The sequence below is a fragment of the Emys orbicularis genome, chromosome 1, assembly GCF_028017835.1.
Source record: "Emys orbicularis isolate rEmyOrb1 chromosome 1, rEmyOrb1.hap1, whole genome shotgun sequence".
Lineage (NCBI taxonomy): Eukaryota > Metazoa > Chordata > Testudines > Emydidae > Emys > Emys orbicularis.
The window spans coordinates 103,932,049-103,947,074 of record NC_088683.1 but is presented as its reverse complement, the minus strand read 5'-3'; positions in this window follow the sequence as shown (position 1 = coordinate 103,947,074).

Below are 15,026 nucleotides of genomic sequence, written 5' to 3'. Positions count from 1 at the left end.
AATACTCCTGTCTTTCTGAGGATGCTCAGCACTTCTGAAAATCAGGCCCCTCTATTTTATTTAGATTTTAAAACTCAATATTTAAGCTCCAGAGCTCTGAGCGTGCTTGACATAAACTTAAAAGCACAATAAAGAAAAGTTACACAATCAGTCAAAGCAGCAGTACCAGTGGGCAGACTTGCTATACATTACATTTAAGGTGTCTCAAGTTGAGCCCCCTCACCCCCAATCGATGCATCCAAATTCAACAGTCTCTTTAAATTGGTAGCCAAAACCCTTTTAAAAATAGGGGCATAGGAATTGTTACTTTGTATTCTCGAACCACATAGGAGCTCCAGTCATGGGCCAGGACCCCATTGTGCTAGTCATTATACAAATACAGAACAAAAAGGCAGACCCTGCCCCAAAGAGCTTAAATTGCCCTAACGGATCATACCAACGGTTCATCTGGTCCAGTATCCTGTCTCTGACAGAGGCTATTACCATTTGGAGGAAGGTGTAAGACTCTAAGGCCACGTCTACACTACCTGCCGAATTGGCGGGTAGTAATCGATCTATTGGGGATCGATTTATCGTGTCTCGTCTAGACGCGATAAATCGATCCCCGAATCGACTCCCATACTCCACCTCGGCAGGTATAGCGTAGCTGAAGTTGCGTATCTTAGATCGAAACCCCCTCCCCCCCAGTGTAGACCAGCCCTAAATAATGGCTAGTTAGGGAATAGTGTATCCATAGGGGAAGTTAGGCAGTTAGCAGTTGGCTTGGTCCCTAAAGCATGAGAGTTAGTACCTCTTAATATTATCTTTTATCAAACAGGTGGAGTTTATTTTATCCATATAAATGTCTAATCCTTTTTTGAATCCTGCTAAACTCTTGTAGTCAATGGCATACTGTTTCAATGAGTTCCACAGCTTAACAATATGTTGTATAAAAAAGGAATTCCTTGTATTATTTTTATTTTGCTGCCTTTCAATTTAATTGGAAGTTCCCTTGTGCCTACTTACCTTCTCATTGTTTTGTGTACTTCTTTCATGGTAATTTCGGGTAAATTTTTCAAAAGCACCTAAGTGACATAGGAGCCTAAGTCCCATTTTAAAAAAATGACTTGGGCACTTAGGGACAGATTTTCAAAAGTATTTAGGTGCCTAAAGATAGAAAACTACTGGGATTTTCAAAATCGCTTAAGTAGGTTAGATGCCTAACATCCATTGAAATCAATGGGATTTTGAATATCTGGTCCTTAGAAATGCAAGTTTCACTGTATCAATAAGAGTTGGGCTCCCAGATGCCTAAATCATATTTGAAAATGGGAATTATCTTCCTAAGTGTCACCTTTCTCAAAAGTTTACCCTTAACTTTTCACTGTCCTCAGATAGAATTTTTCCATGCCTCTCTATACTTTTCACTGGCCATCTCTAGAGCCCTTCCATTTCTGCTGTGTCTTTTTTTGAGATAGCTTGACCAGAACTGAATATTTAATTCAATAGGTGAGTGAACTATTGACTTATATAAGGGCAGTGTAACATTTTCTATCCCATTCTTTATATATCTTAATATTTTTTGATTGCCCTTTGCACATTGATCAGAGATTTTAATTGAACTGCAGACAGTGATGTCAGGGTCCTTTTTCCTGAATGGTTGTAGTTAATTTAGAAATTAGCAATGCATAATAATAGCCTAAATTGCTTCTTCCACAATGTTTGTTCCCTTGCATTTGTGAACACTGAAATTAATCTTCCACTTACCTAGTTCTCTTAGATCCCTCAGGAGTCCTCTCTAGTCCTGACTGTTCTAAATTGTTTTATTATATGCAAAGTCTAATCATTATAATTTAGCTATAATGATCCTGAACACTGCAATATTTATTTTTAAAGTACCATAGCTATTTAGCATTTTGTGAAATATTTATTCTGGATGTGTTGCTAAGTAGCATTATGGTTTTCATTAAATATATGCCATGCTCTTTGTATGAAACAGGGTTTTCAGTAATTTTGCAAATCTAATGATGATTTTTTCCAGCTACACTAGTTATAGAGGAACTCATATCACTGTGTTTTCTCCTTTGCATATCCCATTGTAACTTTAAAGAGCAGATGGCATCATACTTCCTTTTCAGCTGCATATCTTATACTTAGCACTATGAGAAATGGCTGAGTAGTAATGTACAGATCATGTGTGCTAAGTTAGCCAAGTCTATTTATGTATTTAAACACAGAGTGCCTCATATTCTTGAGCTATGTGCTTAATAACAAGGAGAGTCGTAGATTCCAAGGCCAGAAGGGACCATTGTGATCATCTAGGCTGACCTCCTGTATATACAGGCCATAGAACTTCCCCCCCCAAAAATGGGACACTGTGAGATCTTTGGACTAGGGGTGGGTTTTTTTGTGTAATAATCTCTCCTAAACACTGTAACTATCCTGGGTAAATAAAAAGGTTAAACAACCTAATATTACAGCTTTGATGTTTTAGTCAACAGGATTGCTGCAAAATGGTGGGTTTGAAAAAAATAACAAAGCATGCACTGTGCAGGGAATTTTAGCTGTTGAGAGAAAGGAACAATATCTTGTGATTTTTGTGTTATGAATCACAAAACAATACCAAGACAAAATAAAATACCACTGAGATTTTTGATTTCCATGTAAACAAGGTCTTATTTTCATTTTAATGTAAAGCACATGGCTTTATTTATTTCCATTAGCCTGTTAGTAATCTCCTAAAATTGATGTTTACAGATGCACTTGATTTCAGTAAACATGTTTATCCTGTATATGATTTGCATTGATTGTGTGCAGATAAGGTGCAGTTTGCAAAGTATATGACTTCAACAGCGCTTGTCAGTATCTATCTGTTTTACCTCCCTCCCCGCCAGAATACCTTCTTCAAGGGAAGGCTAACGTCCGTATTCAGACTCCTAAGAGGAAGCCTCTCTTTTTTGTGATTTATTTTAAGTTTAAAAAAAAAAAATCTTAGAATAATTTAAAAAAAGTAATTGGCTTGAATTAGGGAAGGGAATGCGGCTCTTCTAGTGAAGCTAGATAAATAATGCCACCAAAATATATGTATGTGAGCATGCACTGGCATGCTAATAGAGCCACATTGCTACCTGCCTGAGTGTTTGAGCCTCACCAATGAAGAACATTGGGGTTAGTTACATTGTCCTTCTTGCATTTGACTGTGAGCACCGCACACTGAGTTCCTCAGAACCCCTTCCCCTGCCTGAGGAAATGCTCAGTCCTGTTCTCCTGATTGGTGATGTAGGTGAATGTTTCTTCCCTGCAGTATATTGGAATTATACTGGGGTAACACTTTAAATTAAATGCATGTTTAGAAATGTACCAAATTTTTAAAGGAATTTGGGCACCTAACTCATTTATTTTAATGGGAGTGAGGTGCCTAAATAGTAACTTTAAAAATCTGGCCTGTAGGCCCTGATTCCACAAATACTTACACATGTGCTTAACTCTACTCCTGTGTGTAGGCCCATGGAGTTCATGGGGACTAGTCATGTACATGAAGTTGTTCATGTGCATAAGTGTCTGCAGGGTCAGTAAGGGTATGCCTACGCTGTATTGTAAACCCAAGCCTGTGGGACCTGGGCTTGGGGACTTGGTGTTTCCAAGCCAGCATTTGAGCACCCGCCATCGCCATTGCATTGTAAATCTGGGTTTACAGATGCTGGACCCAGGTCTTACAGCCATGCTAACATGTCCACACTGCACTATGCAGACTTTCTGACTTGGGTCTGTGGCTTGACCTGCATCCACACTGCAAAATGACAGGGCTTGAACCTGAGTCTGACCAACCCCACTAACAGGGTCCTACGAACTGGGTCCTGAGTGCTTACTGATCCAAATCCGACTGATTTGTGTGTGGACAGAAAGGGGGGCTTGGTCAGTGTAGATATATCCTATTCTAGTTCAAATCCTAGTGAGTGTTATTTATGACAAAATAGTGCTTGCCTTTGTTTTGCTTTCATTAAAAAGAAAAAAATAGACAATTAAAATTTTAAAAACAAAGTATTCGGTTACAAGGCTACATAGAATCATTATCCAGGCACCCTCCACAGATAGGAGCATAGCCAAGACTCCAGTTCAGGAAAGCACCTTAATCTGGGAAAGATGTGAAGCACATACTTAACTTTAATTTTAGTTGAAGTCAATTGGATTTAAGCAGATGCTTAGACTAAGCCAGGGGTCGGCAACGTTCGGCACGCGGCTCGCCAGGGTAAGTACCCTAACGGGCCGGGCCAGTTTATTTACCTGCTGACGTGGCAGGTTCAGCCGATCGCGGCCCCCCACTGGCCGCGGTTCGCCGTCCCGGGCCAATGGGGGCGGCGAGAAGCGGCGCGGGCTGAGGGATGTGCTGGCTGCGGCTTCCCGCCGCCCCCATTGGCCCGGGACGGCGAACCGCGGCCAGTGGGGGCCGCGATCGGCCGAACCTGCCGCGTCAGCAGGTAAATAAACTGGCCCGGCCCGCCAGGGTGCTTACCCTGGCGAGCCGCGTGCCAAACGTTGCCGACCCCTGGACTAAGCATATTCTTAAGTGTTTCCTGTATTGGGTCCCCAGTTTCTAACTAGCCCCTAAATTCTCCCAGACACAAACCATACTGAAGAGCAGTAAACACCAAGAAAAACAGAAAGACAAAAACCAAAATGCATGTCTTTAAGGTAGAATATTAAAATAAATAAATTAATGTGATACACTTTTGAGTATTTAAATAATGTTTATTCTCTTTTAAGTAAGAATATGCCTAAAAAAAGTTTTAGAAATCCTACAGCCATTACCTCGAAGGAGCTGAAAATACATCTGGTATTTCAGAAAAAGTCATACTATGTTTGATTTTACACTGCATCATAGCATGAGAACATTGCCAAGGCTAATAATTTTCAATTATTGGAAATTTAAATCAAGAAATATTGGATTAATTTCTAAGAAGCTACCTGGGATCAGATTCTCCTCTCAGTTATACTATACAGTGTTGCCAACTCTTGGAGTTTTATTGTGAGTTTCATGGTATTTGCATTAAGCCCCAGCTCCTGGAGTCATGTGATTACACAAGAATCTCAGTTTTAATTTTTTTAAAGTAAATTTCTAGCCCTTCTGATTGCAGAGAAAAGCTGGAAAATTTGACCAAAATGTAATCTAAAAGCTCAAAAACCAGAAGCAAAGACCCCCTCCCCCTATCCCTTCCACCAAATTTATTATTTTCTAAGCTGCTTTCAGGAGTTTTTGAGGTCTCAAGTCATGGTTTTTGAAAACATGGGGTTGCCAATACTGGGAGTAACTCCACATAAGTTTTGAAGGAAGCAGGGAGTATCAGGTTTAACTAAATTGCTTCTATTATTACATCAAGAGCATAATGGATGCAAGTGGATTTAGTTTTTCCACGCAGTCCCAAAACTCAGTCTGTCTCCATGCCTCTCTCTAGCCTACTTCCTTGTGCTTTTACATTTCCTATTAGCTGCATGTGGAGTCCACCAGATGTCATTGTGTCACAAAAATCAATGAAAAAAGCAACAGAGGGTCCTGTGGCACCTTTAAGACTAACAGAAGTATTGGGAGCATAAGCTTTCGTGGGTAAGAACCTCACTTCTTCAGATGCAAGAAGTGAGGTTTTTACCCACGAAAGCTTATGCTCCCAATACTTCTGTTAGTCTTAAAGGTGCCACAGGACCCTCTGTTGCTTTTTACAGATTCAGACTAACACGGCTACCCCTCTGATACTAAAAATCAATGAATCATTCCAATCTGTCCCTATATATAGTAGTTAAGAAGATGACATCTCTATTTTGAGAACAACATGCATGCACAGTGTAATTTTACTGTACATTTCTACCCTTGCTGGTATAATAAATAGTTGATTTTTGATAAATAAATACCTTCTTTAAATGCTTTTCCTCAAAATCAACTACTCTATAACAATCGATTAAAAACCTGCATTCTTCTTAAAATACAGTGTTAAAATGCACTTTTCCTTTTGTCAGTCAACCATCTTGTGTACAGGGAGAAGACCTCAAGAGAAGAAAACCTCTAACTGAACAGTTGGAGTTCCACTCTGACGCTGTCCAAAGCATCTTCCTCTGAGGAGCATGCCTTTTTAAATGTACTTCTTCCAGGCAGGAAGAGATTTTCCTGCAGCAATCTGGATAAAGTAATCTTACAATATGCTATTACAAACGTAAGCCCCAAACCATCAAAAGATTTAAGAGTTCTTAAGTCCAAGCCAATGGGACTTAAGACTGTGCCTAAATTTAAGCACATGCTCAAGTGTTTTGTTCAATAGGGATTTGAATTGGGGCCTTAGTGATGTGCCAACCCAGTGATTCTTTCTGTTGTATATATCTAGGTGTGTATGTGATTATCTTTTTATTTTATGATTCTCTCTTTGTTAGTAACAGCTGATTTTGTTGCAACTGAACTTATTGTGAGCAGTTGCTGGGTTTGACTGAACTCTTGAGGGAGGCAGAGGAAAGTGACGGTTGCTCTGCTTGCATATTAGGCTAAAGGCACAGGGGAAGCTGCCATAGAATGACTGTTGATTACCAGTGTAGGCACTAGGAAGGCTGAATGACCTAAGGGGTAGAAGGCCCCTTAGAAATATCTTATATTTGTATAGTACCATTCATCCCAAGGGATCCCAACATGCCATAGAAACAAAACTTTTGGGTGCAGAAAGAATTCAGGAGTGTTCCCTGTATGTATAGTGTAAGAATTTCTTCACCCATCATTGAAAGGCACCTACCTCAGGGATGGGACATGGTAGCCATATATACCAACACTACATACACCTTTGGAACAAGAAAAACAAGAAACTGCATCCAATTAAAGTTGCAAGAGGAATTTAAAGATTTATTACTCAAGTTGGAATTCGGTCCAGACACCCCTACTCTTCCTCAAAGCATTATGGGATCCACCCATAAGTGATCAGAACATGGATCCTTGTAAAGATGTCCAAAGAGGTTGTCTGAAGGGACAGTTGAATCCTTCTTCCTCCCATCCCCACCCTTTCCCTGGACAGGGCTGCCCGGGGGGCAAGTGGGGCAATTTGCCCCAGGCCCCGCAGGGGCCCCCACGAGAATATAGTATTCTATAGTATTGCAACTTTTTTTATGGAAGGGGCCCCCAAAATTGCTTTGCCCCAGGCCCCCTGAATCCTCTGGGTGCCCCTGTCCCTGGAAGAACTCTGCCAGTCCAAATGTAACCACATTTGAGAGCTGATAACAGCACTCACTCTCTTAAGCCTGAATATGCTGTAAATGCCGGAAACGTGTTTCATTATCATCCATATTTGTAGAATGGTTCAGGGAATAGTAGGCTGATAAAATGCAGCTCTGAAGTCTGCTGCGGGATTGATACCGACCGCAGCCCTTGCTCAGGCAAAACTCCCATGAACTCAGTCAGAGCTGGATGATTGGGCTCCAAACTGAATATTTGTTAAGGTTTTAAAATAAAATTCATGGAGTTCCTTAGCTCCCGGCAAATTCCTTGCCAGCCCATCTGCTGCTCTACATGCTAAATCTTAGAAATGTCAACAGATGATGGGCCAGTCAATTACTATGAAGACACTGATCTGTGAATAATAGTGTTGGATTTGTTTTCCTCTCCCAAGAGAACAATCTGTCTTGTGCCTTGAACATGCTTACCACCTTTGTAAAACAGCTAAGAATCAGATACTGTGAGTGTTAGTTTTTAAAAACAAAGAGGATTTTGGCAATTAAATACAACAATCAAGTTCTGACAGATTGTCAATTTCATTACTCTTCATTTTGTGTGTGTTTTTTAAAGCAGTTGCTTTAGCTAACAAGAGGTTTAAATTGTTAATTTCCTCAGGCAATCCCGTAAACTCTTCCTTCAGTAGTTCCAGATCCCTCCAATCAGTACTGTAAATGGCACCTTACTTGTTCATTGCTGATCACAGGATTGCTTGATAACTTCTGCCTAGTAATTTAGGAATTGTTCCTGTCTGGGACTTAATAAGCCAGATCCTCAGCCAATGTAAATCCATGTCCTATTTACAGCTGCTGAAAAATTGACCCAAGGTTGGGAATTTTATCTCTGACTCTAGTGGCAGCAGGAATAAGCCCTTCAAAAAGAATAAGCCTTTAAAAAGGAAATTCTTACTGGCTTCTTGCCACATCTGTTTGTTTTTTAAGAGTGGTTTGAAAAGATGTGATTTTTTTTTTAAATGGTTTTAATGGATAATTTTGTGGCAAATCAGGTAATCGTAGAGCCATAGAATTGTAGGACTGGAAGGGACCTTGAGCAGTCGTCCAGTCCCCTGCATGTCTGTGGGGGTTATTTTTAATAAAAGATCAGATGTCACCTTTTTTGGGGGGAGGCGGGCTGAGTAGACTATGAACATATAATTTACATTATTTTGGGGGAGGGGAGAGCTGATCCTTTTTTTTTTTTTTTTTTTTTCCCCCCTTTGTACTTTCTTGCAGTTTGGTGCTGTTTTTGTTATGTTGCCATTTTAAATAATGTTGCGTAAATCGTTTAAGGCTAGGTTGTGGCTAGCCCTTGTGTGGCTGAGCAGTGGAGTGGGGGAAGCAAGGGTTGGCCAGAATTGTAGCCCCGAAACTCAGTGGAATGTGTGTCATCCCAAGGGGAAAGAAAGGGGTAGCGAGGAGAATATGAGGAGCTATGTGTCCACTGTTACCTTGTTGCTAGCAACGAATGCATGCTGGGCATACAGAGAAGGGAGCATCCTACACCCCTCAGAAAGGTGTAGCAGTTTGTGAGCTGCCCTATACTCCAAGCTGCAGTGCTCTCCCTGAGACAGGGGAGCTCTGCATTGCCCCTTACTGTAAGCTAAGTACTATTAGCATGATCCAGTGTTTAAAATATATTTTAAAAAATCTTTTAGCAGTTAAAATACTTTGGAAGGGATTAACTATACCTGATAGCAGCTAAGCAGGTGGCAAGTTGTGATCTCTGCTGCAGACTGACTAAGAATTGACCACATCCATTACATTTATTTCCCTTTCCCACCGCCTCCTTTCCCCTCCCCAGGGTCACTTTTTTTATCTCCTCCACTTGTTATGTCTTGTCTTTTATACTGCAAGCTCTTTGAGGCAGGGATTATCATTTATTTTGTGTTTATACAGCAGGCAGTATGGGGTCCCAGCTGATGTGGCCTTGAAGCACTAGTGCGATAGAAATGTTAATAATAATAATAATTATAACAACTTGGGGTTCTTTTTTAGACTTATTTTTTGTTATTAGCTTATTTTTGTTGTGATGGTTCTTTGGATTCTGTTTGTGCTATCTGTTTCCTCTTTTAATTATTTTTTGTTTCCATTGAAAATGAAAGGTATCTTTAGCAATGAAGTGGGGTTCTGAAAAGAGTAATGTCAAGTTCTTTTCATCCCTAGATCTCAAAGCACTTTACAAAAGAGATCAGTATAATTTTCCCCATTTTACAGATGGGGAAACTTAGGTACAGAGTGGGACGTGACTTGCCCAAAGTCATCCAGCAATATAGAGCCACAACAAGGAATAAAACCCTGGTTTCCTGAGCCCTAGTCTAGTGCCCTGTCCCCTCGTCCATACTCTGTCACAGCAAGCTACAGATCTTTGTTGTATGAAACTCCGAGTCAAGGCCCATCACCAAGTGATTGGTACACCAAATGCCCTCCAGCTGACCCTAAACTCAGTGCCTTTGTGCCTACTTGACTTGGCCTAGGGACTTTTATTGGTGATCCTGCCCTAAAAGAACCATCCCCCCTTTCAGGTTTATTTGGAATGCTGGCTAAGCTCCCCAAAGCCAGATAACCACCAGATGTTTTGTAGCACCATACCCATAGCACCAGATGCTCACAATGATGCAATTAGTTTAAAAAACAACAACAACAAAAATGTTAACATAACAGCAGTGGCTAGCTTCCCAAGCCTTAGTAATTTGGGTCTGCTAGCCATATTGCTAGGATGCCATAGCAGGAATTTAAGACTATCCAGGAGAAATCTGGATGATTGGTGGTCTAGTAGCTGAACTATAGACATGCTAAAATTGTTACCTTTCGGCTGAGCATATTTGTAAAGCAATGATCAGAGCAGAAAAATTTTGTTTAAATTAAATTGCATTTGTAAGCTTCCTTTGGAGAAGATTAATCCCAGGATATTAACTACTGATGAAGGAACAAGATTTTTCAGGGACATTATGGATTTGAGAACAGATGTGTCTGTTCTGCACCTGCCAACTGCCTTGGGGGGGGGGGGAATGTAGATTGTAAATTAACATTTTTTGTATACTTGCGTAAATTGAGGCAAAAACCATTAGAAGCATTGTGTTTTAGTATTGTGTCATGGGATGGTGCATAAGATTCTCTATGTAGATAGCTTATAGTATGAGAGAAATCAAGAAAATAATATACTTTTAACATTTCAGTGCTATTAGGGGGCATTTCTTAATACACACTAATTACTTTTTGAGCTCATATGACCTCCTCCTTCCCCAAGCCTGCAGTCCAGCACAAATAATAGCAGTAGATTGTTTGGGTTCCCTACCAAACTAGTGGAAAGGGTCAAAAAGGCAAAAAGCAGAACTTGGCTGGTCTCTTTAGCACTACTTTTTTTTTTTTTTTTTTAATCTCATGTATTTGAGATCTACCACTTGGCTGTCAATATAACTTGGTCAATTTCTGTTTTGGTTTAGAGAAGACCCCTATGAAATTCCTCTCAACTTTCCCAAGCCAAAAGGTGGAACACAATGTGCAACAAAGCCTCAACATGATGGCAGATTCCCCATACACCCCCAAAAAAAGCTCATGTAGGAAATTTACAATTCAGAAGGATTTGTTCCTTTCTCATAAACAACTCTTTTTATAATCTCTGTTTCATGCTATTTTATTTTTTATGTCAATAATTTTTAATAATAAAAGTAAGAGGACATCCCATTTGTATGAAACATAGATAACTTAGGAACTAAAATGAGTCATGTCCCTTAAAATGAGAGACATTTGAGAGGTATGCCCAGACATTCTTTAGTTTATTTTCAAAGTTCCTGACTGAAGTAAATGCACCACTAAAACAACACCACACCAGTTCTGGGGTTTGATCTTTATAGCGTCCCTGTTAGTGTGGGACTACTGAGCCATCCTTCCAGATAGACAACCAGGGACCAGAGCCAGTACTGAGTCACAGGGCCTTCCAATGGATGGCCCAGCAGTCTCCGAGAATCTTCCAGGTTTGTAGGTGGATCTAATGCTGTCTTCCATGTGAGGCAGGGCAGTGACATGGAGTGAGGGAATCTGCATGAGATTTTCACCCCAAAAGCCTCCTCCCACTGGTTTTAATTTGGAACAAGATGATCCAGCCCTCTGTGATTTGCAGTTAAGCTTCACACCTTATATACTGTATATTAAAACCATATTCAGCTTTATTCCAAAAAATGGCAAATTTGTGATCTGGTATTGTTTTGTATTGGGGAACCACTACTGAGTAGTACTTACTTGCACATTCATTAAGATTTCATAATTGTGCCCATTAGATATTAAGTAACATGCCTTTCAGCCTGGCCTTCATAATACCCCCTTTTTCCTAGGGACTTATAACTCTGCCATAAAAATTCACTTTGGACTGAAGCTTGGTTTACGGAGTCTCAGCCTAGCAATTCATTTTTCTTTTATACATTTTCAAAAAGCCTAGCCATCTAAGATATCTAAAGACCATCTAAGGAATATAAGGACCATCCCAAACCTTACCATCTTTCACTCCAAGTGCAAAATACATTTCTTCTTGCGTTCTCTAACATAAATACACGTACGTGTGTGTGTGTGTGTGTGTGTGTGTGCACGGCATGCTTGCTGATGTGCAGCTGGGCTCCAAGATACTGCATTGACAGGGATCAGTGAGTGATACAGATAACCATGCCTTACCCCTCCTCCCCCATTGTTCTAGGCAAGGATCTGCTCCAGCACTGCTATGACAAACTGCTAGAGGCTCTGCGAGCTCATGAGCCCCAGCTACCACTGCAGGGGAAGAGCGGGTGTCAGAACACCACAGAACAAATGCAGAATTACCAGCACTTCGCCAACACAAAAACAAACCAAATAAGCAAAAACCCCTTGCAACAATCTGCTCCCCCTTTAACAAATAAAAAATCCAACCTACCAAAACAAGACAGTGCACTGCACACACTTCTCCCACTGGGGAGAGGATGAGGGAACAAACAACATATGGCCGATGTTAGCCACATTGCTCAATGCCCTACTGGAAGCTGCCCAGATACTACAGTGGTGAGCACAGTGTAAGAAACCATATAGAATAAATGAATGAAATAATTAACTGGGTATTTTTTTATGTTGCTCCTAAAAAAGTGATACCTTGCCTTGCATTAGTGAGAGGTGGTGAGAAACCTGGCAACAGCTACTTGTTCTCTCATCCTCCTGTAGAAAACGCTGATGTAAAAGGTATGCATGTTCTATGTACACCTGAGTGTTCACATAACAGTCTTCCATGGGAATTGGATGATGGCTCTGAAGCCTGCTTACCTTACTCCATCCCGTGCTTTGCTGCACATTGGGCTACCCACATTTGCCATCCTTGCCTGCCAACTGCCCTTTTATCCAAATCTTTCCATTTCATGTTGAGGTGCTTGATGTCATTCAGAACTGTTCGTTTCCATGTTATTCACGGTCTTCCTCTCTTTCTTGCATTTTCTGGCTTCTATTCAAGGGCAGTATTTGGTAAGTGTTCTTTTTCCATTCTCAGCACATGTCCCAGCCACTGATGTCTTCTTTTGTAGATTATTTGTGAGAGGATGCCTTGTCCAGTAATTTTTCTGACTTCATTTGTCTTCCTATCTCTATATGTTATTTCCAATATTCTTCTCAGACATTTCTGATGAAATGCATCCAGCTTTTGCGTATCTCTCTTGGTAAGTTGCCATGTCTCACTGCTATTTGTTGTGATGGCGATAACAATTGCTTTGTACACAGTTTTGTCTTGAGGGAGATGTTTTTGAGTTGCCAGATGTTTTTGAGTCTTCCAAATGCAGCATTTGCCTTCCCGATTCTTCTTCTTTTCTCAGAACTAGTACCATCTTGGCTGATGGTTCTTCCAAGATAGGTAAAATTGTCTGCCTTCTCCAGTTTCTCTTCTTCAATTTTGATTTCTGTCCCTATAGTCCCCATTAACATGACTTTACATTTCTTTGCATTGTATCTCAAATCTATCTTCTCCATTATTTCTTTTACTTGGTTTGTGCATTTTTGTAGTTCGCTGGCATCTTCATTGATAAGAGCAATGTCGTCAGCAAAGTCTAGCCTTGAATTGTTCCATTTTAGGCCATATGTATCACTGTTGTATTGTTTTAATCCATAGTTGATGACTAGCATAAACAAAAAAGGAGACAGGACACACCCCTGCCTTACACCTATCATGATGCTGAATGGCTTACTCAATCCATTTTCCATTTTAATGCAGCATTGTGAGTTGGCATAGAATGCCTTCATAATGTTAATTAATTTTGTTGGAATTCCATATTGTTCCACAATTTTTCACATTGTTTCTCTGTTTACACTATCGAATGCCTTTTGAAGGTCCACAAAATTGATGGAAAGACTGCCTTGGAATTCAATTGTGTTCTCAATAATCCGTCTCAGGGTGAAAATAGCGTCTGAGCACGATCTCCTTTGTCTAAATCCAGATTGTTATTCACATAGGATGGTATCCATCTTTCCTTTCATTCTGTTCTGGGTGACTTTTCCTGTGACAGATAGAAGTGTTACTCCCCTCCAATTTGAACAATTGTTTAGATCACCTTTCTTTGGTAACTTGAATATGATATTGAGGGTCCATTCTTCTGGCACTTTCTCCTCCGTCTATATTTTGTTGCACAGCGAACAGATGACTGATTCCACGTCTTCGCCTCCATATTTAAGCATCTCAGGATGAATGCCGTCTAAACCAGGTGCCTTGTTGTTTTTCAGCTTCTGCAATGCTTTTTTTTTTCTAATTCAATTTTTACTTCAGATACATCTATATCTAGGTCTAATGGTTTATCATTGTTAAATGCCAGTCTTGTAATTGGTTCTGGTTGGTTTAGCTCTTTTTTGAAGTGTTCCACCCGTCTATTTTCTTTGTGTTTTCAAAATTTCTCCTTGTTTCCCTTTCACTGGGACACTCCTGAATTTTGATCCATATCCTGTTAACTGTTTCAGGATCGTGTAGAATGTTCTTGTATCGTTTCTTTCCCGTGCTTCTTCAGCTTCTCTAGACTTACTTTCTTTGCAATTTTGCTTATCTTTTTTGCATTGTTTCTTTACTGCTTTGTCAAGGTTCCTGTAGGTTTGTTTTGTTTCTTCAGTCGTATGTTGTAGTATTAGAGCAGGGGTGGGCAAACTACAGCCCGCGGGCCACGTTCAGCCCATCAGACCTTATAATCCGGCCCTCGAGCTCCTGCTGTGGAGCAGGTTTGGGAGTTTTCCCCGCTCTGGGGCTCCAGCCTGGGAGCAGGATCGGGGTCTTGCCTTGCTCTGCTCCACATGTGCAGCAGCTCCGCGCGGCTCCCAGAAGCAGGGGCAGCCAGGGGGCTCCACACGCTGCCTCCGCCCCAAACTCCGGCTCTGCAGCTCCCATTGGCCAGGAACTGCGGCCAATGGGAGCTGCAGGGGCGGTGCCTGAAGACAGGGCAGTGCGCAGAACGGTGTGGCCCTGCCTCCGCGTGGGAGCCAGAGGGGGGAACGGGCTGCTGTTTCCAGGACCCACTTCTGGTAAGGGCCGCCCGGATCCTGCACCCCTGAGCGCCCCCCCCCCGCGCACACCTGAGCGCCCCCCCCCGCACCCCAACTGCCTACCCCAGCCCTGATCGCCCTCCAAACCCTTTGATCCCAGCCCGGAGCACCCTCCTGCACCCCAAACCCCTCATTCCCAGCCCTACCCCAGAGTCTGCACACCCAGACGGAGCCCTCATCCCCCCATGCATCCCAATCCCCTGCCCCAGCCGGTCCTCCATACAATTTCCATACCAAGATGTGGCCCTCAGGCCAAAAAGTTTGCCCCCCCCTTTTGTTTTCTTCTT